The 26,418-nt window shown below is 43.8% G+C and overlaps 1 long non-coding RNA gene and 1 pseudogene across 1 annotated transcript in view; one reads left to right on the top strand and one right to left on the bottom strand.

The window, feature by feature from the left end:
- Positions 1-430: 430 nt before the first annotated feature.
- On the bottom strand, positions 431-1,993 carry LOC135971583 (uncharacterized; annotated as a pseudogene).
- Positions 1,994-3,544: 1,551 nt separating this feature from the next.
- Positions 3,545-26,418, top strand: part of LOC135971730 (uncharacterized) — a 30,892-nt gene continuing 8,018 nt past the window's right edge. The window contains exons 1-4 of the long non-coding RNA XR_010587946.1: positions 3,545-4,138; positions 19,923-19,991; positions 22,011-22,208; positions 22,447-22,538. This is a non-coding gene — a long non-coding RNA (uncharacterized lncRNA). The remainder of the gene's footprint in view (positions 4,139-19,922; positions 19,992-22,010; positions 22,209-22,446; positions 22,539-26,418) is intronic.

Below are 26,418 nucleotides of genomic sequence, written 5' to 3'. Positions count from 1 at the left end.
TTTTTCTTTCTCTGGTTCCTGCTGAAGTCTCTGCTAGTACCTGCTGAGCACAGGGTCATGGGTGAGAATGGGCAATGCTTTTTCTTTCTCCGGTTCCTGAGCTTCCCAAGCTCTCTCTCACTTCTGGATCCTGAATACCCAAATCTTATTGCCCTTTCTCCTCCAAGCTTCCTTCCCGGAACCAACAGCTCCTCCTCATTAGAAAGACACCTTTGTTCTGTGCTTACTTTAAAAAGTCTTGCTCTTTCCCTATCCACTGCCTTATGTCACTATGTGTATGTCTTGGGGCAGGTGGAAAGGTGAACAGAAGCCAGTAGACAGTAACCAGCACCAGCTTAACAGGAATGACATGATCTGGATGCGACAGTGGCAGTTTTCCCTTAACATCCCTGCCCCCTAAAGATTTGAGATCAAATTTCACACTCTTAAGTAACAGCAATTTGTCTTTCACGGTTTTAATCATATTGACTAAAAGCATTTGTCTTTTCCAGAACATCATATTAAGTCATCCAAAAATATAAAAATTAAAAAGATGTAATTATTGGCAATAAAAAACGTAAAAGGTGAGCTTTCGAAATATCTTTGAGCAATTTATTCATTATGAACACATGGAATCTGTTGGAACAAAGTTCTAGGACAATTCAGCCCATCCTTCAATAATTGCAGAAAACAGCACAAAGAAAACTTGATATTTATACTTAGTTGGAAATTTTATCCTACAGTCATTAAATACAGAGATCATATAAAGGAATAGAGGAAGATGTTGAAAACTAAACTAACTCAAATCATCAATATTCTTACAAAGTGCACACTGAATTAATGTAAAAGTATTTACCAAACAAAAAGTATTTTCAATACATAATTAAGACTGAAAAGTATTGAGGCCTCATAAACTGAACCTGATACAACAAATTTCAAAGGGAAACTAATTTGGAAATCAGAAAATCATCTAAGGAATTTGAGAATTAGGCTTCTGTTGTCCCCTCTGCTACTGACAGTCAGGGCCCCCTCACTGTATTCTGTCCTCCACATCTCTGCTGATTGCCGTTTTGTCTATTTCAATTTACCCCACTACTACTTGCTCAGGTCACTCTCCTTCATTCTCAGTGTTTGTTCAAATTCCTCACACCCATCCACTTCCCATCTAAATTTCCCTCCCCTTTTGTCCCTCGCTGGCCCTACCTCCCTCTTCTCTTGTTTTCTCCTCACGATCCTGCCCCACCTCGACATCCACAGCGATACAGTGAAGAAGCCCCTGCCAAGGAAGAGCCCACTTCTCAGTGGGGCACCGGGAAGGTCACCGCTAGTGGGAGGTGACTGTCAGAAGGACGCGGGCTGTCACAGGATTGGGCAGGTCCCTTACCCCAGGCCCGGACTCAGCTTCCTGTCTGAAGCGGTCACCCCGAAGCGGGGGGTTTGCGGAGACGTAGGGCCTGGCGGAGGGAAGGATGGGGAGACATCTCAGGGAGGACTGGCGTCTGCCAAATCCCAGGGCTGCCCTGAGCTGCCAAGAGGGGCAAGGGTGGGGACGACGGGAGACAAGCCATGTGCCGAATGGGGACCTGACGCGGCGCGCGATAGGATGGGCGGACGGTGAAGAGAACTACGGTAGAAGGGCTGGACGGGGCGACCTCAGTGACGGAACCGGACACAGACGCAGATCTGGCAGCTGAGCGACAGGCTTCGGAGCATTTCAGGGCGTCGCGGGGCTCCCCGCCTACAGTGGGGCTGTTGCCGAGCCTGTGACGTCCGCGGAGACCCACAGACCCCGGGTATGGAGGATGGCGCAGGAAGGGGACTGCGTGGCTGGGTTTGGCCACAAAAAGCGGAGGGCACTCACCCGACCGGACCTTGGCTCCGGAGAATCCGTTTCCGGGTCAACAAAAAACGCCGCGCGAAGGGCGGGGCCAGTACGTGCCGGGCGGGGAGGGGTGAGGCAGACAAAAAGGCGGGGCCGGGCCGGGGCGGGGTCTCGGGCCGAGGCAGGGCGCATTCTGAGCTCCCGCACGCGCTGCTTGCTTTTCCGACCCTGCCAGTTTTTCCCCTGGGCTGAAAGCGCGTGTCTGCGTCCGGTTCTGTTTGAGTGCGTTCAGTGCACCGTGGGGTCGCGCTGCTTCCAACTTCCTGTTAGGTAAGAGGCGCGTGAGCCTCTTGTGCCGGGGGCGGTGCTTCTGCCTAGTCGGCGCCCGGCGGGGACGCGAGTCCCTACGTGCCGGCGGGAGCGAGAGGCGGGTAGGCACCCTCGCGATCCCGCACTCCGCCTCTGGGTAGCAGCCTCCCCGGCCCCACACGTTGTGACGCGCGCTCGGGCTCCGCGTTAGCGTGGAGTCAGAGGCGTAGCAGTCGTCGGGCCCAGGGCCGGAGGGGCCTGGACCGGGCAGGGTCTTGCCCTGGACACCGCGCCGGCCGCTGCTCCGCACGGGTTCATTGCGTTCCTATTTTCAACCTGTCCTGCACCAGGGTCTTGCCCTGGACACCGCGCCGGCCTCTGCTCCGCACGGGTTCATTGCGTTCTTATTTTCAACCTGTCCTGCACCGCATCTGAGATGATTTATAAATTCGGTACCTTTGGGACAGGCGTGGATGATCTCCCATAATTTGCTTCCGTTATTAATTTCTAAATGTATTGTAATACCACTATCTAAAAGTATTTTTTATTTGAAATATATTTTTATATATATACATGCCTATATTTATTTCTGAAACTTGTTTCCAGTACGTATAATGAGGCTTGTAAAGTGGATACTGTTCAGGAGATAGGTGGATTTTGCTTTTAAGTAGTAAAGACTTAGTTGGTGACTATTACTGGGGCTATTTGATAAAGATGTCTTTTTTTTTTAATGAACATTAAAAGCAGTAAGATTGGATTTCTGGATTTCATTATCTTGATTTATATCTTAATTTGTGAAAAATGTAAGTTAACTCATTTTTATTTCCTTTGCAGAATCTGAAGTTTGTGCTACCGATGATTATTTCCAAAAAAGGCACACTTCTGGTTTTCCCAGAACTAATGCTATCTTTTCCATCTTTTGAGTTTACTTGATATTAATGTTTTACCTCAAATCATGTTACATTTTGGAAGAAAACTTTCTCTTAGCCAATGGAACATAAACCACCCTGGAGTTCATATAAAGGAGGCATTAAATGCCTCTGACAGTGTCATGTGTTAAAACTCATGACCAAACCCAAGGTCACATAGTTTTCTGTGTTTTATTCTAGAATTTGTATAGTTTTGTCACCGGAAAAGGGATCTTGTCCCAGACCCCAAGAATGGGTTTTTCGATCTCACATTGGAAAGAATTTATGGCGAATCACAGAGTATAGTGAAGTTAAGGTAGTTTATTAGCGACTACTCAACTACATAGCAGGGCGTCCTCAGAAAGCAAGAGGAGGAATGCACCTGTTTTAAAAAAATTATTTTTTGAGGCGGAGTTTCACTCCTGTCACAATGGCATGATCTCGGCTCACTGCAGCCTCTGCTTCCTTGGTTCAAGGTTTCTCCTGCCTTAGCCTCCCAAGTAGCTGGGATTACAGGCGCGTGCCAACACATCCGGCTAATTTTTTGTATTTTTGGTAGAAACTGGGTTTCACATGTTGGTCAGGCTGGTCTGGAACTCCTGGTCTCAAGTGATCTTCCCGCGTCAGCCTCCCAAAGTGCTGGGATAACAGGCATGTGCCACCGCGCCCGGGCTTAATGTTTGTTTATATAGATTATTATAAATAGTGTTGTCTTTTATAAAGGCTTGTGATCAGTTTGTGACAGGCTATTAATATTGTTACTTGTCTATGTTACTGTGGATTTTAACAAGAATTTATGAGTGTATTATTACCTTTAAAGTAAAACTTATTTTTAAACTAAGAATGCTTTTTTGTTCTTAAAGTCCTGGTACATTTTTATAAGTTTTATGTCTTTATTTATTAACTTGTTCCCGCAACCATAAATATTTTATAACCAAAAGTACTCAACCCCCTAAATATATAATCCAACAAATTTAACTTGTGTGTGTGTGAGGCAGGGTCTCACTCTGTCGCCTAGGCTGGAGTGGAGTGGTGTGATCATGGTGGGCTAACTGCAGCCTCAAACTCCTGAGCTCAAGCAATCCTCCCGCCTCAGCGTCCCGGGTAGCCGGGACTACAGGTACGTGCCACCATGCCAGCTAATTTGTGTGTTTTTTGTAGACATAGGGTTCTCACAATTTGCCCAAGCTAGTCTTGAACTCCTGATCTCAAGTGATCTGCCCGCCTTGGCCTTCCAGAGTGCTGGGATTACAGATATGAGCCACTGCGCCCTGCCCAGATTTAACTTTTTTAAAACCTTTATTTAAAATAAAGTCACTGTGGTTAAGAGGCCTCTGACAGTTTCGCGTTTTAAGTCTGAGGACTATGTTGAGTAAATTTTTGCATAAGTTGTAAAATGTGCATTCATGTTGATTTTATTTCCTATGGTTTCCAATTAATTGTGCCTTCTGCATTTTTAGAAATTCACGGGCTAGTGGGCTCTGTGTCAGTTTGCATTTCTAGAACGATAGCGCCAAACACTCCATGCTGTCTTTAAGTGGTGCAGCGGGATGTGTAGCAGCGGGCATGGGGCTGCCGACAGCGCAGTGAGCTCTAGGGCGCTGCAGTGCCCCCGGCCGCCAGCAGAGTGCGCGCGAGCCCGGCTTTTCTGAGCCCTGAGGCGGCCGAGTGCTACCTCCTCGCCTGAGTCCTGCGAGAGCGGGAGCCGCGTTCTCCTCAGCACATACTGGGATACGCCCCTCGCTTTTGGACACCTCGAGCTCGCGTCCGTGGTGAATAAAATCCTTCCTTTTTCAGCCTTGGCAGCTGAGGGGCAGAGACCCTTCCTGTGGAAAATTAGAAACCAAAAGCCCCTGTGAATCCAGCACACTTGAGGTTCGTTCTCTGCACCCAAGGCGAGGCAGCCACGGAGCCAAGCCACGGTCTCGGAACAGAAATGTAGCCTCAGGAAAGCAACTGGAACACCCACCACAGTGATAATAACCCCCGTAGTACTAATAACACTCCATCTGTGATGCTGGTGTTAGCACCCGTTGTATACAGAGATCACACCGTCAGGGTAACGTGACAGCTGCTGTCCAGATCCGACCCTAGGAATGCGGATGTGTCCCTCAGAGCGCACGTAACGCCCAGAATGCGGGGATGAAATCGTGTGCCTAACGCCACACCTGTCACACTTATATAACCCCCGGAACACGCATCTGTCCCTCCGAGCACACACTTAACCACTGGAATGCCCGTGACACCGTCAGACTAATGCCACACCCGTCACACTCATATAACCCCAGGAACATGCATGTATCCCTGAGAGCTTACGTCCTGTCCAGGATGCGGCCATGGCCTTTGCAGCCCACAGGAGAGCGTCTGCAGCTCCCAGGATGGGACCCTCTGGCTCTTGCTGGGGCGCTGGGTTGACAACCTCTGCCGGACTGGGTTTGGGCTAGATTTGGCCTGTCATGAAACTTCATGTTGTTGTCTGTGCCTTACTGACGTGGTATTGACACAGTTGATTTAAGAAGCAGTTTACTTCCCAATAATGTCATACTTCTGGGAAACTTGCAACAGCAGTTAGTATGCCTTCTCTTTTCTCTCCAATTCCCCAGTGGTTATTGCTGTGCCATATTTGCAGCTTCACAAAGAATACCTCCCTGTGTTTCACCAAAAGCAGGAACAGTCCTCCAGATGATCCCCACATAACCCCCAAATTAGGAAATATACGGTCTCTATGTGAAAGTCCAGTCCGCAGACCTATTTCACTTCATTGCCTGCCCCAGCTGGGAGAAAAATGTGTTTTCATGTGGGCCCAATTTCTTTTTCGGGAACTGTTCATGAGACTCAGTTTTCTGGGGGTTTTTTTGGTTGTTTTTTTTAAGACAGAGACTCACTCTGTCATCCAGGCTGGCATGCAGTGGTGCCATCTTGGCTCATTGCAACCTCCGCCTCCCTTGTTCCAAGAGATTCTCCTGCCTCAGCTTCTGGAGTAGCTGTAATTACAGGCATCTACCACCACGCTCGGCTAATTTTTTGTATTTTTAGTAAAGATGTGATTTCACCATGTTGGCCAGGCTGGTCTTTAACTCCTGACCTCAGGTGATCCACTCGCCTCAGCATCCCAGAGTGCTGGGATTACAGGTGTGAACCACCGCATCTGGGCGACTCTCAGTTTTCACAGCCTTGACAGATGTAAAGAGCAGAGATGACTCTAAGCTGGGTCTGCCCAGCGTTTCGTCCTAAACAGGTGCAGATCCTGCATTCCTGGTAGGAACACCCTGGCCTGATGCCATGTTCTCCTCACTGTGACCCACATGGAGGAGCACCTAACCACTGGCGATCTCACTTGGTAATGGCAAATATTCATTTACAATCACAAATTTCATCCTGTCAAGCTCTGGATTTAAGTTTGCCAATGATTTCCTCTGGCCTTAGAACCATGGCCTCCAGACCCTGAGTTCTCCTGCCTGCTGTCCTCTCCCATCCAGTCTGCTACAGCTGCCTGCAGTCCCTCTCATGGGGTCATGGGCTTCCAGATGTCTTGGGGATTTTGTGTGGGTTCCCCCAACCCATTCACCCACTGCCCACCCTAGTTTTTTAAGGCTTTGTTGAGATAAGTCCTTCAAGTCACAGCAGTTACGATATCTAAAAGTAGAAAAGTTAATAATGTGAATTTCTAAAGACAAAGCATTATTTATTAGATCATCTGTGAGATGACCCTCTTTTTTTTTCTTTTTTTTTTTTTTTCTTTTTTTTTTTTTTTTTGGAGATGGAGTCCCCCTGTGTTACCCAGGCTGGAGTGCAGTGGCATGATCTTGGCTCACCACAACCTCCACCTCCTGGGTTCAAGCGATTCTCATGCCTCAGTCTCCTTAGTAGCTGGGACTACACGCACCTGCCACCACAGCTGGCTAATTTTTGCATTTGTAGTGGAGACAGTGTTTCACCATGTTGGCAAGGCTGGTCTTGAACTCCTGACCTCCAGTGATCTGCCTGCCTTGGCCTCCTAAAGTGCTGGGATTACAGGCATGAGCCACCATGCTCAGCCACCCTCAATTTATAAATTAAGGAAATACTAGTTCCCTGGAACCAAAATTCATGTTTGAAATAATTAGGAAAGAAAAATAAAATCTCGGTGCTGAAGGAAAGGCAAATCGCACAGTTGATTGTTGAAATTGCAGAAGAAGACTGGGCGCAGTGGCTCACTCCTGTAATCCCAGCACTTTGGGAGACTGAGGTGGGCAGATCACCTGAGGTCAGGAGTTCGAGACCAGCCTGGACAAGTTGGTGAAATCCCGTCTCTACTAAAAATACAAAAATTAGCCTGGTGTGGTGGCACACACCTGTAGTCCTGGCTACTTGGGAGGCTGAGGCAGGAGAATCGCTTGAACCTGGAAGGTGGAGGTTGTATTGAGCTGAAATCATGGCACTGCATTACAGCCTGGTTGACAGAGTGAGACTCTGTTTCAAAAAAAAAAATTTTTTTCAGAAGAGTTTACTGGACAGACTATTTCCTTGCTATATTCTCTAGCCCTGTGTTAGCAGTTGCAAGGTATTTTACGTTTAAACACTTATATTTTTCTTTTCTTTTTCTTTCTTTTTTTTTTTTTTTTTTTTTTTGAAACAGAGTCTTACTCTGTTGCCCAGACTGGAGTGCAGTGGCACTATTTCTGCTCACTGCAAGCTCTGCCACTTCCCAGGTTCACGCCATTCTTCTGCCTCAGCCTCCCGAGAAGCTGGGACTACAGGCGCCCACCACCACGTCCGGCTAATTTTTTTGTATTTTTAGTAGACACGGGGTTTCACCAAGTTTGCCAGGATGGTCTCGATCTCCTGACCTCGTGATCCGCCCGCCTCGGCCTCCCAAAGTGCTGGCATTACAAGCGTAAGCCACCACACCTGGCCTTAACACTTATATTTTATATAGTCATTTGGTATAGTTATCAAAAAGTCCTGTCCACATCATGACGACCTATATGAAATTTGGAAACCTCTTCATCAATACAATGGAAAATTGGTAAAGTAAGTGTAGATATTTAAGCGGATGAATTATTAATATTTAAGTATTGAAATGGAATGTAATAATGTCATAGTTCTGGCATGGGACTTGGGGGGCTTCCTCTGTTGCCTCTTGCTGGATGGCAAATTCTTGGCCTGTGGAGACTGAAGGATAAACTGTCACCTTCGTTGGAAACCCTAGTCCAGAATGAAAGTCCTCATTTCAGGATATACCATTTCCTCCCATGTATTTTCTTTTTTGAGACGAGTCTTGCTCTGTCACCCAGGCTGGAGTGAAGTAGCCTGATATCGGCTCACTGCAACCTCTGTCGCCTGGGTTCAAGCAATTCTCCTGCCTCAGCTTCCTGAGTAGCTGGGGTTACAGGTGTGCGCCACCACACTGGCTAATTTTTGTGTGTGTATGTGTGTGTGTGTGTGTATATATATATATATATATATTTATTTTTATTTTTTTTTTTTTTGGAGGCAGAGTTTTGCTTTTGTTGCCAAGGCTAGAGTGCGATGGTGCCATCTTGGCTCACCGTAACCTCTGCTTCCCAGGTTCAAGCGATTCTCCTGCCTAGGCCTCCCGAGTAGCTGAGATTACAGGCATGCACCACCAAGCCCAGCCAATTTTGTATTTTCAGTAGAGATGGGGTTAGTCCATGTTGGTCAGGCTAGTCTCGAATCCCAACCTGAAGTGCCCCGCCTGCCTTAGCCACCCAAAGTGCTGGGATTACAGGTGTGAGCCACAGAGCCTGGCGCTAATTTTTGTATTTTTACTAGAGAAAAGATTTCACCATATTGGCCAGGCTAGTCTCCAACTCCTGACCTCAAGTAATCCATCTGCCTTAGCCACCCAAAGTGCTGGGATTACAGGTGTTAGCCATCATACCTGGCCCTTTCTTTTTTTTTTTTTTTTTTTTTTTTTGAGACAGAGTCTTGCACTGTTGCCCAGGCTGGAGTGTAGTGGTGCGATCTCAGCTTACTGCAACCTCCACATTCTGGGCTCAAGCAGTCCTCCCACCTCAGCCTCCCTAGTACCTGGGACTGCAGCTGTGTGCCACCATGTCCAGCTAATTTTTGTATTAGTAGAGACGGGGTTTTGCCATGTCATCCTGACTGGTCTTGAACTCCTGGACTCAAGTGATCCACCTGCTTCAGCCTCCCAAAGTGCTGGGATTACAGGCATGAGCCACCTTGCCCGGCCTATTTTTAACTTTTTGATGAAATACCAAACTCTGTTACAAATAGGCTGCACCATTTTATATTCCGCATACCGTATTTAATGGTTGTGATTTTTCTCCGACTTTGCCAACCCTTGTTATTTTACATTTATTGGATTATAGCCTTTCTAGTGTGAGTGAAGGAATATCTGGTTGTGGTTTCAAGTTTGGATGGCCATAATGATAATGATATTGATCATCTTTTCATGTGCTTCTTTGCCATTTGCATGTCTTTTTGGCAAAGTGTGTGTTCAACTCTTTCTCCATTTGTAATTTGGTTGTTCTTGTTGCTGAGTTATATAAATTTTATATATATTGTAGTTAACAGACCATTGTTGGACATATAATGGGCAAATATTTTCTTCTTTTCTGTGGGTTGTCTTTTCTCTTCCTCTTTTTTTTTTTTTTTTTTTTTTTTTTTTTTTTTTTTTTTTTTTTTTAGGAGACCAAGTCTTGCTCTGTTTCCCAGGCTGGAGTGCAGTAGTGCACTCTTGGCTCATCATAACCTCTGCCTCCTGGGTTCATGCGAGTAGCTGCGATTACAGGCATGGGATACCATGCCTGGCTAATTTTTGTGTTTTTGGTGGAGGTGGGGTTTCTCCATGTTGGTCATACTGTTCTCAAACTCATGATCTCAGATGATCCGCCTGCCTCTGCCTCCCAAAGTGCTGGGATTACAGGATTGAGACACCATGCCCGGCCTTTATTTATTTGTTTGTTTATTTATTTATTTTATTTTATTTTTGAGACAGGGTCTTGCGCTGTTGCCCAGGCTGGAGTAGTGGTGTTGCCTCGGCTTACTGCAACCTCCACATTCTGTGCTCAAGTGGTCCTCCCGCCTCAGCCTCCCTAGTAGCTGGGACTACAGGTGTGTGGCACCATGCCTGGCTAATTTTTGTATTTTTAGTAGAGACGGGGTTTTGTTATGTCCTTCTGCTGGTCTTGAACTCCTGCACTCAAGTGATCTGCCTGTTTCAGCCTCCCAAAGTGCAGAGATTACAGGCATGAGCCACCATGCCCATTGTGTTTTTAACTTTGTGAGGACATAACAAACTATGTTACAAATAGGCTGCACCATTTTATATTCTACATATAGTATTTAATGGTTTTGATTTCTCTCCAACCTTGCCAACACTTGTTACTTTACATTTGTTGGATTGTAACCTTTCTAGTGTGTGTGAAAGAGTATTTGGTTGTGGTTTCAGTTTGGATGGCCATAATGATAATGATATTGATCATCTTTTCATGTGCTTGTTTTTCATTTGCATGTCTTTTTGGCAAAGTGTGTGTTCAACTCTGTCTCCATTTGTAATTTGGTTGTCCTTGTGGTTGAGTTATACAAATTTTTTATATACTGTAGTCAACAGACCGTTGTTGGATATATAATGCGCAGATATTTTCTTGTTTTCTGTGGGTTGTCTTTTCACTTTCTTTTTTTTTTTTTTTTTTTTTTTTTGGAGACCGAATCTTGCTTTGTTCCCCAGGCTGGAGTGCAGTGGTGCACTCTTGGCTCACCACAACCTCCGCCTCCTGGGTTCAAATGATTCTTCTGCCTCAGCCTCCCGAGTAGCTGGGATTACAGGCATGTGCCACTACGCCCAGCTAATTTTGTATTTTTAGTCGAGATGGGGTTTGCTTTTCTTGGTCAGGCTGGTCTTGAACTCCCGTCCTCAGTTAATCCTTCTGCCTCAGCCTCCAGAAGAGCTGGAATTACAGGCGTGAGCCACCGCTCCCTGCCCTAATTTTTGTATTTTTAGTAGAGACAAGGTTTCGACATGTTGGCCAGGCTGGTCTCCAACTCCTGACCTCAAGTGTTCCATCTGCCTCAGTCTCCCAAATTGCTGGGATTATAGGCGTGAGCCATCATACCCATTCTTTATTTTTTTAAGATAGGGTCTTGCACTGTTGCCCAGATTGAAGTGTAGTGGTGTGATCTCAGCTTACTACAACCTCTACGTTCTGGAGTCAAGCAGTCCTTCCGCCTCAGTCTCCCTAGTAGCTGGGACTGCAGCTGTGTGCAACCATTCCTGGCTAATTTTTGTACTATTAGTAGAGATGGGGTTTTGCTCTGTCATGCTGGCTGGTCTTGAACTCCTGGACTCAAGTGATCCTCCTGCCTCTGCCTCCCAAAGTGCTCGGATTGCAGGCGTGAACCACAGTGCACAGCCAACTTACTTGATAATGTCTTCTGATGCATAGTTGTTAATTTTGAGGAAATTATTTCTTTTGTGGCTAGTGCTTTTGGTTTCAGATCTGTAACACCTTTGCCAAATCCAAGGTCATGAAGTTATATCCCTGTTTTCTTCTAGAGTTTCTATTTGTAACTCTTATATGTAGGGCTTTGAACCATTTTTAGTTACTTTTTCTGTGTTGTGAGGTAAGTGTACAGTTTGTTACCTCTGACTCTAGGTAGTCAGATGCTAGCAGCGTTTGTTGAATTTAGTGGTCTTGGCTCGTGTCAAAACTCAGTTGGCCGTAGAGGTATAGTTTTATTTCTGGACTGCACATTCAGTTCCATTGATTTATATTTGTCTCCTTATGCCAGTATTATGTTGTCTTCATTACTATTCCTTTGCAGTAATATTTGACAATGAGAAATGTGAGCCACTAAGTGGGCTTTTCGTTTTCAGGAGTGTTTTGTCTATTCAAGATCACTTGATATTTATACAAAGGGTTACGGTCAGGGGTCAGGGTTACAGTTGTTAGGTTTAGGGTTGCTAACATTAGGTTTGTTAGTGTTGTTAGGGTTAGGGTTGTTAGATTTAGGGTTGTTAGGATTTTAGGGTCATGGTTTTAGAGATGGGGTTGGGTTAGTGTTAGCATTAGGGTTGTGGTTGGGTTTGGGGTTGGATTTAGGGTTTGGGTTGGGGTTCTGTTAAGTTTAGGGCTAGAGTTAGGGTTAGGGTTTAGGGTTAGGGTTTAGGTTTAGGGTTAGGGTTAGGGTTTAGTGGTAGGGGTTAGGGTTAGGGTTTAGCAGTAGGGGTGAGGGTTTGGTTCAGGGGTTAGGGTCAAAAGAAAAATCTTGAAAATCGTAAAAATCTCCAAAAATATTGGTGAGAAAAAAGTTTTAGCCCTCATATGAAGAAGATAAAAACTTGTTCCATTTTTTCCAGAAACACAGTTAATACAAATATAAAATGGGGTAAAGACAAAACCCAAGTCCTCTATATAAGCTGGTGAATTTTGTATTATTATTATCACATTAGTCAGGGTTCCCCAGAAAGGCACAATCCGTCGGATTTATGTAGATAGACAGATGAGAGAAGATTCATTAGGGAAACTGGTTCACATAATTATTGAGACTGAGAAAGTCCACAATAGGCTGTCTCCAAGTTGGGGAACTAGGAAAGCTGGTAGCATTGCTCAGTCCATGTCCAAAGGGCTCAGAATCAGTTCAGCCAATGGTGTAACTCTCATTCTGAGTCCAAAGGCCTGAGACCCTGAAGTTCTGATGTCAAAGACAAGAGAAGGATGTTTCAGCTTCAGAAGGAGATAATTCACCTTTCCTCTTCCTTTTTGTTCTATCTGGGCTCTCAAGTAATTGGATGGTGCCTTTATTAGTCCATTTTTGTATTGCTATGAAGAAGTACCTGAGGCTGAGCAATTTATAAAGAACAAAGAGGTTTAATGGGCTGACAGTTCCACATGGCTGGATGGGCCTCACAATCATGACGGAAGGGGAAGCAAAGATGTCTTTCTTCACATGGCAACAGCAAGAAGTGCTAAGTCAAAGGGGAAAAGCCCCTTATAAAACCATCAGATCATGAGAACAGCATGGCAGTAACCACCACCATGATTCAATCGTCCCCCAGCGGGTCCCTCCCACAACATGTAAGGATTATAGGAGCTACAATTCAAGATGAGATCTGGGTGGGGACACAGTCAAACCATATCAGTGCCCATCCACATTGGGTCAGAGTGGATCTTCCTTATCTCAGTGTCTTCCAGAAACACCCTCACACTTATGCCCAGAAACTGTGCTTTACCAGCTATGTTAGTATCTCTTAATCCAATGAAGCAGACATCTAAAATTAACCATCAGAATATTTATGCCTGATTCGTGGCTAAAATTTCAGGATGAAAGCTATGAGATCTCTATTTGTGTTTGTATGTCTATTAATGTATGTTTTGTATATTTGATTTTTCTTAACTCTGGATAGCATTGCAAATTTCATTTATAAAATCCTCTAAAAGTGCTCTATTCTAACTTGGCTTGGAAAAAAATCATTTATAAATAAATATTCCCAAACTCCTAGAAATATAGGAACCGATCCAAATGTTTTTCAGGTTAATGTGATTTGGATAAAACTTAAATAAAATAAGTTTAATATTTTTTGTGTAATAAAACAACTATGTCTTCAGAGTTATCACTATTAAATATAAAACAAACAAGTTTTTTTTTTTTCCTTGAGATGTAGTCTCTCTCTGTCACCCAGGCTGGAGTGCAGTGGTGCGATCTTGGCTCACTGCAAGCTCCGCCTCCCAGATTTATGCCATTCTCCTGCCTCAGCCTCCCGAGTAACTGGGGCTACAGGTGCTCACCACTACATCCAGCTAATTTTTTTTGTATTTTTTTTAGTAGAGACAGGGTTCCACAGTGTTAGCCAGTATGGTCTTGATCTCCTGACCTTGTGATCCAGCTGCCTCAGCCTCCCAAAGTGCTGGGATTACAAGAGCGAGCCACCGTGCCTGGCCCCTATAACAACTCTTGATGTCTGAGTGGGTTCCCACACAGTCATCTGTTGTAAGACTTTCTGATTCCTTTTTTTCCTTTGGTCATTATGAATAGGGCTTCTGTACATAATTGCATGGTAGCTTTTGTTTGGAAATAATATCAAAGTAGCGGTCAAAATACTTTATGAATATGATTTTTGGATTGTAAGGTGAGACTTGTTTAGCTTTGGGAAAAACTGCCCAACTACTAATAGGGGAGGAAAAATAATTTTCTCTCTACCTTTACGGAATTCTTAGATGGGACCCTCTGTAACAAATTACAGATTAAAATGAGAAAAAAGTAGACGAGTTTAAAAACATGTATACCTTATGGATACATGGGAGATACTCAGGGAAAAATGAGTAAATCCCCAGTAGGTGGCTTTCAATTCAAGTGTAAATGTTATCTTCAACTTAAAGAAAGAAGATTTGAGGCTCAGTAGTGGGGACATAGCAAGCAAAAGCACAGTAGACAAGGGTAAGTTTTCTTATACAGACTTAACTCCATGTGTTCTCTGTTGATAAGACTCTTTTAATGATTTAGTTATCCTCTTCTTGGTTAGTGCTGAGAGAGAGAGAGAGAGAGAGAGAGATCTTTTAAACGGGGATTTCCTTTATAGATGTAAATTTTCCTTACACAAGGGTAACTTCTCTGTTTTCAGAACTTCCTTTTTTAGCATTTTTTCAAAGTAATCAGCTCAGAATAATTCTTATGCCAAAAGGGACATATTTTGGGGTGGCATATTCTGGTCTTACACACTGTCTTCTACCAGCAATGAAAAGAGTTCTTATTTTTCCTCCAGCAATTTGTCATTTTTTTAGAGTTTAACAGTTCTAACAGATACAGACCAACTGTGCTATCTCATTGTGGTTTTCAGTTATCTACTATGTTGAGCATCTTTTTGTATGTTTACTTACCATCTGTAGATTGTCTTTGGTGAGGTGTCCAGATCTGTGTGCATTTTTAATTGGGCTGTTTAACTTACTATTTAGTTTTAAGAATTTTGTATGTATTTTGAATACAAATTCTTTCTCAGATCTGTATTTTGCAAATTTTTTTTCATTATGTGGCTTGTCTTTTTGTTCCCTTAACAAGGTCTTTCCCAGAGTATAAACTTTAAATATTAATAAATCCACATTGTCATTTCTTCTGTGTATATAAACCTTTTGTGTCGTTTGTTAAAATTCATTACCAAATCCAAAGGCACATAGCTTTTCTTCCATAGTTTCTTCTAGAAATTGTATAGTTTTGCATTTTTAGTATAAGGATGATTTTGAGTGATTATTTGTGTAAGTTGTAAAGTTTTCATCTACGTGCATATCATTTCCTATGGTTTCCCATTAATCTTTCCCTCACTATTTTTGGGAAAGACACAGGATAGTGGGCTCTGTTAGAGCACATAGATAGCTAGACATGAACAGGAGGGGGAGCTCCTGGAAAAGGGAAAGTCTGAGAAGGCTCACCTAGAGGGACCACCAAAAATTCACATATTAGTGGCATCTCTAATGCTGGAGTGGAGGGGCACTTGTCAATTGTAGGTTGGAGGGAGAAGAGGTACCTATGCATAAAGAAACACCCTACAACTCCTCTTAAGATGCCCCAGTCATCATTCACTCTGCAGTAATAATGTCACAATACTGCTGGCTACATGCTGATAAGGACAAAGGGGACATTCTTAAAAGAAACCTGGCACCATAAGTACAGATTAGGGCAGAGAAGGACATTCAAAAGAGATAGGCACAGTAGATACAAATGTGACTGCTGTCAGCCTGCCTGGGATGGCGGGAAGGAGCCTGGTGCCAGAGTGAGTTCGGATTGATCACCACACATGTGCCTCAACCAACAGTGAGGAGGTCCCACAAGCCTAAGTGGGGCAAGTTGGGGACCTAAGGCAGTAGCAGGAAAACCAGACAAAGAAAACAGGTGGAGACTTGAGACAGAGGCAGGAATGTGAAGAAGTCCAAAATAAAATTCCCTGCACAGGACTCTTAGGCTTCTTTTCTGCACGATCAGCCTACTCCTTCCTATTTTTCTACAATAAGCTCTTCACACTGTATTTTTTTCAATGAAGTTATCTGCCATCTTTGTATTGCCTCTTGGTGAAAATACTTCTTCCAAGTTAGACAAGAACTGGGACATCAGCTCTCCCCAGTAATAGCTCCGTTTCAGTTTGAATTTCCAGAACTGATGGCGCTTAATAACTGGCGCTCCAACGTTAAGTGGTGCAGAAGGTGGCCAGTAGGGGGCGCCAGCCATCACACCTGGAGCAAGAGGGCCCTGCATAGTCCCCATCTGCCTGCAGGTGTTGTGCTGCGACGACACTGCCAGCAAGAGGGCCCAGCAGTGTCCACAGCTACCAGCAGGGGGCATACGACGACTACATTGTGAGCAAGTGGATCCTGCAGTGTACTTAGCTGCCAGCAGGTGGCGCACGGGCACCACACCATGAGCAAGAGGACCCTGCAGCGTCCTGGTTGGCAGCAGGGGGCGTGCTGCCACCACACTGTGAGCAAGAGGATCCTGTAGTACCCCCAGCGGCCAGAAGGGGGCGTGCCCCCACTACAAGGCAAGCAAGAGGGCCCGGCAGTGTCCCCAGCTGCCAGCTGCGGAGCCAGCCGCCACTTCACTTGGAGCAAGAGGGCCGGGCAGTGTCCCCAGCTGCCAGCATCGGGAGTGCTGCCACTACACTGTGAGCAAGAGAGCCCTGCAACGTCCCCAACTGCCAGCAGGTGGCGTGCCATCACTATACTGCGAGCAAGAGGGCCCTGCAGTGCCCCGGCGCCAGGAGGGGGCGCTGGCCACCACTGCAAGAAAGAGGGCCCTGCAGTTGCTGTAGTCGCCAGCAAGGGGCGCACTGGCACAGCACTGTGAGCAAGAGGGCCCTGTAGTGCGTGGCTGCAAGCAGAGGTCACCGGAGCCCGGCTTTTCAGATTACTGATGTTTCGCCCGTCTCCGCCGCTCCCCTCTAAGCATGCGTCTCTGCGCCTGCGCCGCGACCCTTCCCCCCCCCCCCACCGCGCAGGCGTGCGACTCTGCGCTTGCGCCGCGCTGGCCTGCGACTCTGCGCCGGCCTGCGCCGCGCCTGGCGCGCGACTCTGGGCCTGCGCCGCGCCAGCCTGCGACTCTGCGCCTGCGCCGGCCTGCGCCGCGCCTGGCGTGCGACTCTGTGCCTGCGCCTCGCCGGCCTCTGACTCTGCGCCTGCGTCGGCCTGCGCCCGCGCCTGGCGTGCGACTGTGCCAGCGCCGGTGCTGTAAGTTTGTGAGGGCGGAGCTGAATTCTCCTCAGCCCAGACACTGAGAGCATCGCAAGGGCGGAGCTGTGTTCTCCTCTGCACAGACCTCGGGGGTACCGTGAAGACAGAGCAGCGTTCTACCCTGCCCAGACCCTGGCGTGGGGGGCACCGCGAGGGCGGAGCTGCGTTGTGCTCAGCACAGACGTTGGCGGCACCGCCTCGATTTGGGACAACTCGGGGCCGCATCCACAGTGAATAAAATACTTCCTGTTTCTAGCCCTGAATAACGAAGGTCAGAGACTACTTAGAATGGTTCAGTGTGGAAAACGGGAAACCGAAATCCCCTCTGAATCCTGCGCACAGAGGTTCTCTCCGCCCAAGTGTTAGGGTTAGGATTTTAGGGTTAGGGTTTTAGGGCTAGGGCGAGGGCGAGGGTGAGGGTTAGAGGGTTAGAGGTTAGGGGTTAGGGTCAGGGTCAGTTTCGGAGTCGGGGTCGGGTTAGGGGTTAGGGTTGGGGTTGGGTTAGGGTTAGGGTTTGGTTCCATGTTAGGATTAAGATTCGAGTTAGGGTTCGGGTTCTGTTTTGGGTTAGGTTTAGGGTTAGGGTTCGTGTTCGGGTTAGGGTTCAAGCCGTTCTCTTGCCTCAGCCTCCCGAGTAGCTGGGGTTATAGGCACCCACCAACATGCCCAGCTAATTTTTTTATTTTTGGTAGCGACAGGGTTTCACCATGTTTCCCAGGCTTCTCTCGAACTCCTGACATAAAGTAATCCACCTGCCTCCGCCTCCCAAAGTGCTGGGATTACAGGCATGAGCCACTGTGCCCAGCCTTCACTTTCTTCTCTGAGTCAGAGATCTCTAGCAAGATAGCCTTTTCACAACTTTTATTGCAACGGAAGTATTTCAGAACTTTGTCAGGTTAAACTGTTAAGGGTATGTCTGTTTTTCTATGATACACTGAATTTAGGAATATATGACTCAGTAATGAAAGTTGATCTGGCATCACCCTTGGCATTTGAGTTCCTAGATGGAGAAGGGTCTGTTTTTCTGGCATGATCATATCTTACAGGATGCAGCACCCCAAGAGGACCCTAGCAATTGGGAGAATTTTGTTTACATGACACTAAACCCCAAATAACCTTAAATTCTAAATAAAAGTTCCAAGGGTAATTTGTATAAGGGTCTTGTTTTTTGTTTTTTGTTTTGAGATGGAGTCTCACTCTGTCACCCAGGCTGAAGTGCTGTGGCATGATCTTGGCTCACTGCAACCTCCACCTCCCGAGTTCAAGTGATTCTCCTGCCTTAGCCTCCAAAGTAACTGAAATTATAGGTGCCTGCCACTATGCCCAGCTAATTTTTTGTATTTTTAGTAGAGACGGGGTTTCACCATGTTGGCCAGGTTGGTCTCAAACTCCTGACCTCGTGATTTGCCCGTCCCAGCCTCCCAAAGTGCTGGGATTACAGGCGTGAGCCACTGCACCCAGCCAGTGCCTTGTTTTTAAAGAAAATAAATTATATGACAGGTTTGTTTCATATACATCTATATATATAAACTATACTCGTGAACATTTTACTCAACATTTAAAAATCTTTAAGACCTTTCAATACATAAATCTTACATAACAAAATCTAGCAAAAGTGTATAAAATCTAAACACATTTCTAAAAGAAAGGGTGAGGCTTTCAGGGTGGCTATGCTGTGTTGGATATGGGCAGTGTTCTCTCTCTCTTGTGGTTCTGCTTATATGGCAGTTCCAGCTCACAAGAGCCCTCGGAGCCTGTCTGTTGGCCTGCATCCTGTGGCATTTGGCAAGTGAGATCTGTTTAATATAAGGTGTCCATAAAGCCAAGATTATGATATCTAAAAATAATCAACACTAATTCCCCAGAAATTTTGTCTTTTTTGACCAAGCCACTGGTGCAATGTGGAGTCACTGCATTATATGCAAAAAGAATAATGCCCTCACTCCAGAGTCTGAACCAGAACTGACCCTTGGTGGTGATTCCCCCTTTATTCTAGGAGGTGTTAACATTAGCTATGGCAATGTAAAAACGGTGTTTCTGGACCTCCCGGGTTCACGCCATTCCCCTACCTCAGCCTCCCGAGTAGCTGGGACTACAGGCGCCCGCCACCTCGTCCGGCTGGTTTTTTTGTATTTTTTTAGTAGAGACGGGGTTTCACCGTGTTAGCCAGGATGGTCTCGATCTCCTGACCTCGTGATGCGCCCGTCTTGGCCTCCCAAAGTGCTAGGATTACAGGCTTGAGCCACCGCGCCTGGCCTTGCTTATTTCTTTTATAATAACTAAGTCATATAAATTGAGCTCACAAAAATATTTATATTAATAAAATTATAATTTATCATTTGTAATGTTTGAGTTTTTCTTGTACATTTTTATATAGCAAGAAAAACAGTTTTTACTGTTAAAAATGGTTTTTAAAAAATCAGAGCAAGCCTAAACCCCTTCATTTTATAAATACAATAACCTGAGGCTCTTCATTGCTGGTGACTCACACAGGCACACACTCAGCATTGCTGGATGTCAGCTCAGGATCCAGAATGCATTTGAACAATTCATGCTAAATTAATAAATGCACTTTAATATAGGCCCATATTAATCCCAAAATAACTAAACCTGTGGAATTTGTAAAATAAGATGTTTATGAATGAGGACATGGCATTTTGACTTAGTTCTGATTCCCCCCTTTCTGAAAGCAGAATCTACAGTCTATTTTCCCATTGCTAGATTTCAGAGGAGAGCCTGGTGTCACTTACAGCAGACATTGCAGATGCCTCAGCATTTCGGATGAAGACGGTAAAGACCTTCTTTGTTTCAAAAAAACCTTTTTTTCCAGGGGAGAAAACACAGGTTGGATCTAAACTCAATCCTCCTATTGAAATATTTTAATGACGCTGAAAGAGGTTGTTGCATTTGGCAGGTGCAGGTGGAGCTGTGCAGTCCTGCACTGAAGCCCTGCAGTCCTGACTTCTCAGTGGAGCTAGAGGAGAATTATATTAATGTGTTTGCACTACTTGCTCAATTGTAAAGCATAACAAATATATTTAAGGCATGTTTTTAAAATGAGAATAAAATAGTTTAACAATGTTTATACACCTATTTTAGTTATTACATTCTCTAATCTATTTTTATCCTCACAACCATGGAAGCGCTCCACCATCTCCATTTCAGAAAGTAGACAGTAACTGAACAACACTATCTTCTTTTAAAAAACATTTATTTCATTATGAAAGTTTATGGTTTATGTAATTAATACCTTTTTGTGGTCTGCATTCAATGGGTGTGGGCATCTGCACACTGTCGTGGGTCCACTATTGTGAAATTGCACACAGTGGTCTCACTGCCCTAAACAGCCAAGGCTCTCTGCCCATCCATCCTTTCCTCTCCCCAACCCCTGTCAACCACTGATTATTTTGCTATCTATGTAATTTTCCCTTTTCCAAAATGTCACATAATGCCCACAGCAATGAATGCGAGTTTCTTTTGCTCCACATCCTCACCAGCATTTGCTGTTTTTGGTCTTGTGGATTTTGGCCATTCTAATAGGTATGTAGTGGTATCTTACTGTTGTCTTAATTGGCAATTCCTAATAAGACATTATACAGAGCATCTTTTCATATACTTAATTTCCATCTGCATAAATGTTCAGCTTTTACCCATTTTTAATTGGGTTGTTTGTTTTCTTATTGAGTTTTAAGAGTTCTTTGCATATTTCAGATATGAATCCTTAGATATAGTTTGCAAATATTTTCTCACAGTCTCTGGTTTGTCTTTTTATTCTCTTAACGGTATCTTTCACAAAACTAAAGTTTTTTTATGTTAAAGTTCAAGTTCCCAATATTTTTCTTCGTGAATAATGCTTTTGGTGTTGTATCTAAAAGAATCACCAAATCCGAGGTTATCTAGAGTTTTTCCTTATGTTATCTTCTAGGAGTTTGAAAATTTTGCATTTCATATATTGATCTAATATCTACTTTACATTAACTTTTGTAAAAGGTGTAACGTCTGTTTATAGATTCTTTTTTTTTTTTTTTTTTTTTTTGCACATGGATGTCCATTTGTTCCAGCATCATTTGTTAAAAAGACTCTCCTCTCTCCATTGAATTGCCTTTGCTCCTTTGTCAGAGATCAGCTGGCTGTATTTCAGTCTGTTTCTGGGCTCTCTGTTTTGTTTCTCTGACGTATGTGTATATGTCTTCTGTTTTGCCTTCAGTTTAAAAAAATGTAATTGCTACCTCAATTTGCTTATGAATTCTCATTTGTAAACAGAAGAGCGTAAATTAATGCCTGAGTATATTTTAGGGTAGATGTTGCCTTGAATACAATGAGCAGAATGAGTTATAATTTTAAAGTGAATATAAAAATTTGACCATAGTGGTAACAGATTTGCGAACTAGTGATATCAATGACAGAGTCCATTGCAATATTGCTTCATCCTTTGGCTCAGCTCTGCTTCACACCAGGTAACTACCAATCCCTTTTGTGATTAGTTCAAGGATTTCTGTGGGGTGGAAAGTAGAAATACGATATCAGTGGAGGGAGAGAAGGCAGTTTCCCAGACTGGGAGCAGTCAGATCTCCAGTGGGTCCCAACACTGCTCTGTGGCAATATCTAGAGGGTGATGGAAACAGAGACAGGGTGCAAATGAGGTGGGTGCTGGCCCTAGGGTTCCCAGTGTTTCCTGGTTCCCATGGTCTATAAGACGTCTGAAATGAGACCTTCCGGGCTTTGGGGGGCCCCTGTGGAATTGGAAAATGAGGAAGTGAGCAGTGACAATCTAGACTGATTATTAGAGGTACGTCTCTCATTTTTCAGTAACCAAGGAGCCTTTGATTAGTAGTGAAATTGTGGCACCCCAACAATGGTGGAGTGGAATATCCTGCTACTCTGGAGGGGTGAAGGCTCAGGGTCAAGACTGAACTAATTAGAAAAAGAAATGCACTCCAGGAATATCAAGTCCAAAACGAAGCTCTTCAAACCATCTGGGAAGAGAAAACAGCATGACAAGGAAAGGTATATTTGTCTGATCCCAGGAATCAATATAAACATCCATGATAACCCCACCTATTTTTTAAATATATGATTTGGATGAAACAAGAGAAAGAGACTGATTGTTGCTGAGTCCCTGCTGCAGTCCCGACACAGCTGGAGATGCCCTGCTCCCCTGCTCCCCTGCTGCCCCGCTCCCCCGCTCCCCCGCTCCCCCGCTCTCCTGCTCTCCTGCTCTCTTTATTTTGCTGATGCTCATGAGGACCCTGATGTCTGAGGAAGAAGGTTCCCGTCCAGCTCTGCCCCTGGTGTGTCACGTGCCGGCCTTGTCAACGCACAGGAGAACCTGACAGGGTGAGTGTTATAACCCCAATCATAGAAAAGGAAACGTCTCTAAAGTCTTTAGCATCTTGCCCGAGTTCGGACACTTAGCAGAGGCCTGAGTTTAGATGCAGCCCCGTCTTGCTCTTTGACAGCCTCAGCACCACGTGCCCTGGGTGACCCACGCAGAGTCACTGACAACCCTCTTGGTTGGCTCATGGCACAGCGTGGAGTGAAATGGCCCACTGACTTTTCCAGACACTTTGACAATTCGTGATATAGTTTATGCGGTCACTCCCAGTGAGTTCTATTGTTCAGTTTAATAGAATACCTAATTCTGTGTTTATTATGAATAAAGGGAGATTTCTTGTGGTTTTTAAGAATATGAAGGATATCTATTTTGTATACAAGTTGGAAGTTCCAATACTACAGGAAGCATAAGTGCAGGTTTTAATGATGGGTCTTTTATAAGACTGAATTCACGTCAAACTGAATCAGTAACTCCGGCTGTATGAACAGGGTGAGACATTAAACATTTAATGAAAAGAATTCCTTTCTTAGGTTACAGCAAGGACTAAATATGTCTAATTATCATTCCCGCTAAGAAGATGTATTGTGATATTTGCAGTTAATCACTCATTCAGTTCCAAGGGTATTTATTAATTGTCTGCTCTGGGCATAACAACAATTGGAAGCAGTATGTTCACATGAAAAAAAACTTACCTGAGGCTCTAAGTCACAACTTTCCATGACCAGCACACATTTCTGATTTGAAATACATATCTAAAGCTTCAAATGCATAAATAGATATCCCAATCTAGAACTAGGTTAATAGTTGCTTAGAATTAATTGTTTAAATTATCCTGGGAACCAGAAAGATATGTCTACATGAAACAATAAAGGTTATATTAGAATTAATAAACTTTAGAAGACCATTTTAATCTTAATATATAAGCATACTACCTAGGCACACTGTTTAAATACATCTGCAACCTACTATTTTTAGATTTAGGTAAATCATTAATCCTTAAATTTGGAAGATTCCAGTGTTAGAGCTCTAGACTATGAAACTTGGAAGTTTTTCTAAAATTTTTGAGTTTTTATCCAGAAATACATATTTTCCTGGCACTGAGAACTGCAAGAAATTTCACTTGGAGTCTCCAAATAGTCAGCCATGTGTGATGTCAACATCAGTGTAATAGATACTATCACAAACATCCTGTGACTTTTATTTTTTTTATATACTTTAAGTTCTGGGATACATGAGCAGAACGTGCAGGTTTGTTACACAGGTATACACGTGCCATGGTGGTTTGCTACACCTGTCAACCTGTCATCTATGTTAGGTATTTCTCCTAATGCCATCCATCCCCTAGGCCCCGACCCTGCAACAGGCCCCCGTGTGTGATGTTCCCCTCCCTGTGTCCATGTGTTCTCATTGTTCACCTCCCACTTATGAGTGAGAACATGCGGTGTTTGCTTTTCTGTTCCTGTGTTAGTTTGCCAAGAATGATGGTTTCCAGCTTCATCATGTCCCTGCAAAGGACATGAACTCATCCTTTTTTATGACTGCATAGTATTCCATGATGTATATGTGCCACATTTTCTTTATTCAGTCTATCATTGATGGGCATTTGGGTTGGTTCCCAGTCTTTGCTATTGTGAATAGTGCTGCAGTAAACATACGTGTGCATGTGTCTTTATAGTAGAATGATTTATAACCCTTTGGGTATATACCCAGTAATGGGATTGCTGGAGCAAATGGTATTTCTGGTTCTAGATCCTTGAGGAATTGCCACACTGTCTTCCACAATGGTTGAACTAATTTACAGTCTCACCAACAGTGTAAAAGTGTTCCTATTTCTCCACATCCTCTCCAGCATCTGTTGTTTCCTGACTTTTTAACGATCGCCATTCTAACTAACATGAGTTGGTATCTCATGGTGGTTTTGATTTGCATTTCTCTAATGACCAGTAATGATGAGCCTTTGTTCATATGTTTCTTGGCCACATAAATGTCTTCTTTTGAGAAGTGTCTGTTCATATCCTTCACCCACTTCTTGATGGGTTTTTTTTCTCCTTGTAAATTTGTTTAAGTTCCTTGTAGATTGTGGATATTAGCCCTTTGTCTGATGGATAGATTGCAAACATTTTCTCCCATTCTGTAGGTTGCCTGTTCACTCTGATGAGAGTTTCTTTTGCTGTGCACAAGCTCTTTCGTTTAATTAGATCCCATTTGTAAATTTTGGCTTTTGTTGTCGTTGCTTTTGGCGTTTTAGTCATGAAGTCTTTGGCCATGCCTATGTCCTGAATGATATTGCCTAGGTTTTCTTCTAGGGTTTTTATGGTTTTAGGTCTTATGTTTAAGTCTTTAATCTATCTTGAGTTAATTTTTGTATAAGGTGTAAGGAAGGGGTCTAGTTTCAGTTTTCTGCATATGGCTAGCCAGTTTTCCCAACACCATTTATTAAATAGGAAATCCTTTCCCCATTGCTTGTTTTTGTCAGGGTAGTCAGGCATCCTAAACTTTAAAATTTAAGAACTTACATTTTTTTTTAAAGTAACTGGCAACTGACAATTATTTAAAAATCCATAACCTAAAAAAATAATAATTCCTCCTAAGTTTTCAACCAAGAGAAGTGAAAATCTGTTGACACAAAGGTCTGAATATAAGTATTCATAACAACTTTCTTCTTAATAGCCAAATATTTTTAAAATAGTCTATCACTGAAGAGTAGATAAGCTGTAATATATTCCTACAACGGTTACTGCCCAACATAAGAATGACATATACACTGGAAATCACATGGACGTATCTCAAAGGCATTAGAATACATGAAAGAAACTAGGTATAAGAGAATATTCTATATGATTCCATTTATATCAAATACTTCTTTTTTGAGATAACATCTCACTCTGTCACCAAGGCTGGAGTGCAGTGATGTGATCACAGATCACCGCAGCCTTGACCTCCCAGGCTCAGGTGATTCTTCAGCCTCCTGAGTATCTGGGACCAAAGGGGTTGGGACCAAAGGGGTGTGCCACCACACCTGGCTAATTTGTGTGTGTGTGTGTGTGTGTGTGTGTGTGTGTGTGTGTGTGTTTTAAGAGATGGTGTTTTGCCATGTTGCCCAGGCTGGTCTCAAGTTCCTGGGCTCCAGTGATCCCCGCTTCTCAATCTAGTGCTAGGATTACAGACCTGAGTCATTGCATGTGGCCTGTATCATATTCTAAGACAAACAAAACTAGAGTGAAAGAAAGCAACTGCCGGAAGCTGTGGTGTGGGGCAGGGGTCACTGACTACAGCAGCATGCAAGAGAATTTTGGGGGTAATGAAATGTATTTTAATGGTACTGTTGTGTACATGACTATATGTATATTTGTCAAAATGCATTGATTTGTACACTTAAAATTACTAAATTTTGTTATATGTAAATTAAACTCAATTAGATAATAAAAAATAAACTTTTGATGCTGAAAAAATACCTACCTACATACAAACTACCTCTGAAACAAACTACTTTTTCAGAATTTCTAATTTAAATATTCAGAAATATGAATGATGATGATGAATTTTAACAAGGCTTACATAATTCAATTCTGTTTTGGATCATGTCTGAGAGGCATATTAGCTGCTGGACTTATTTGGATTTCCTTACCTCCTTTGCATATGAAAAAATAAGAGGTTGAGACAGAAACAAGATATGTAATTTATGTACAATGAAACTTTCTACTGCCCAGGAGATGAGGCTTTCTATTGTTCAATGAATTGTGCCTGGCAGCACAATTCACTGCTTCACAATTCATCGTTCTTTTTACCCTCAGAGCATCCTTGAAATGATTGACTCAACCATGAGAGAAACACTGTAAATATTCTCAGATGCAAACTCACAGTACCAGCTTCACAGAACAC

Source organism: Macaca fascicularis, chromosome 7 (genome assembly GCF_037993035.2).
Source record: "Macaca fascicularis isolate 582-1 chromosome 7, T2T-MFA8v1.1".
NCBI classification, from domain to species: domain Eukaryota; kingdom Metazoa; phylum Chordata; class Mammalia; order Primates; family Cercopithecidae; genus Macaca; species Macaca fascicularis.
This window is presented reverse-complemented; position numbering and strand designations above follow the sequence as displayed.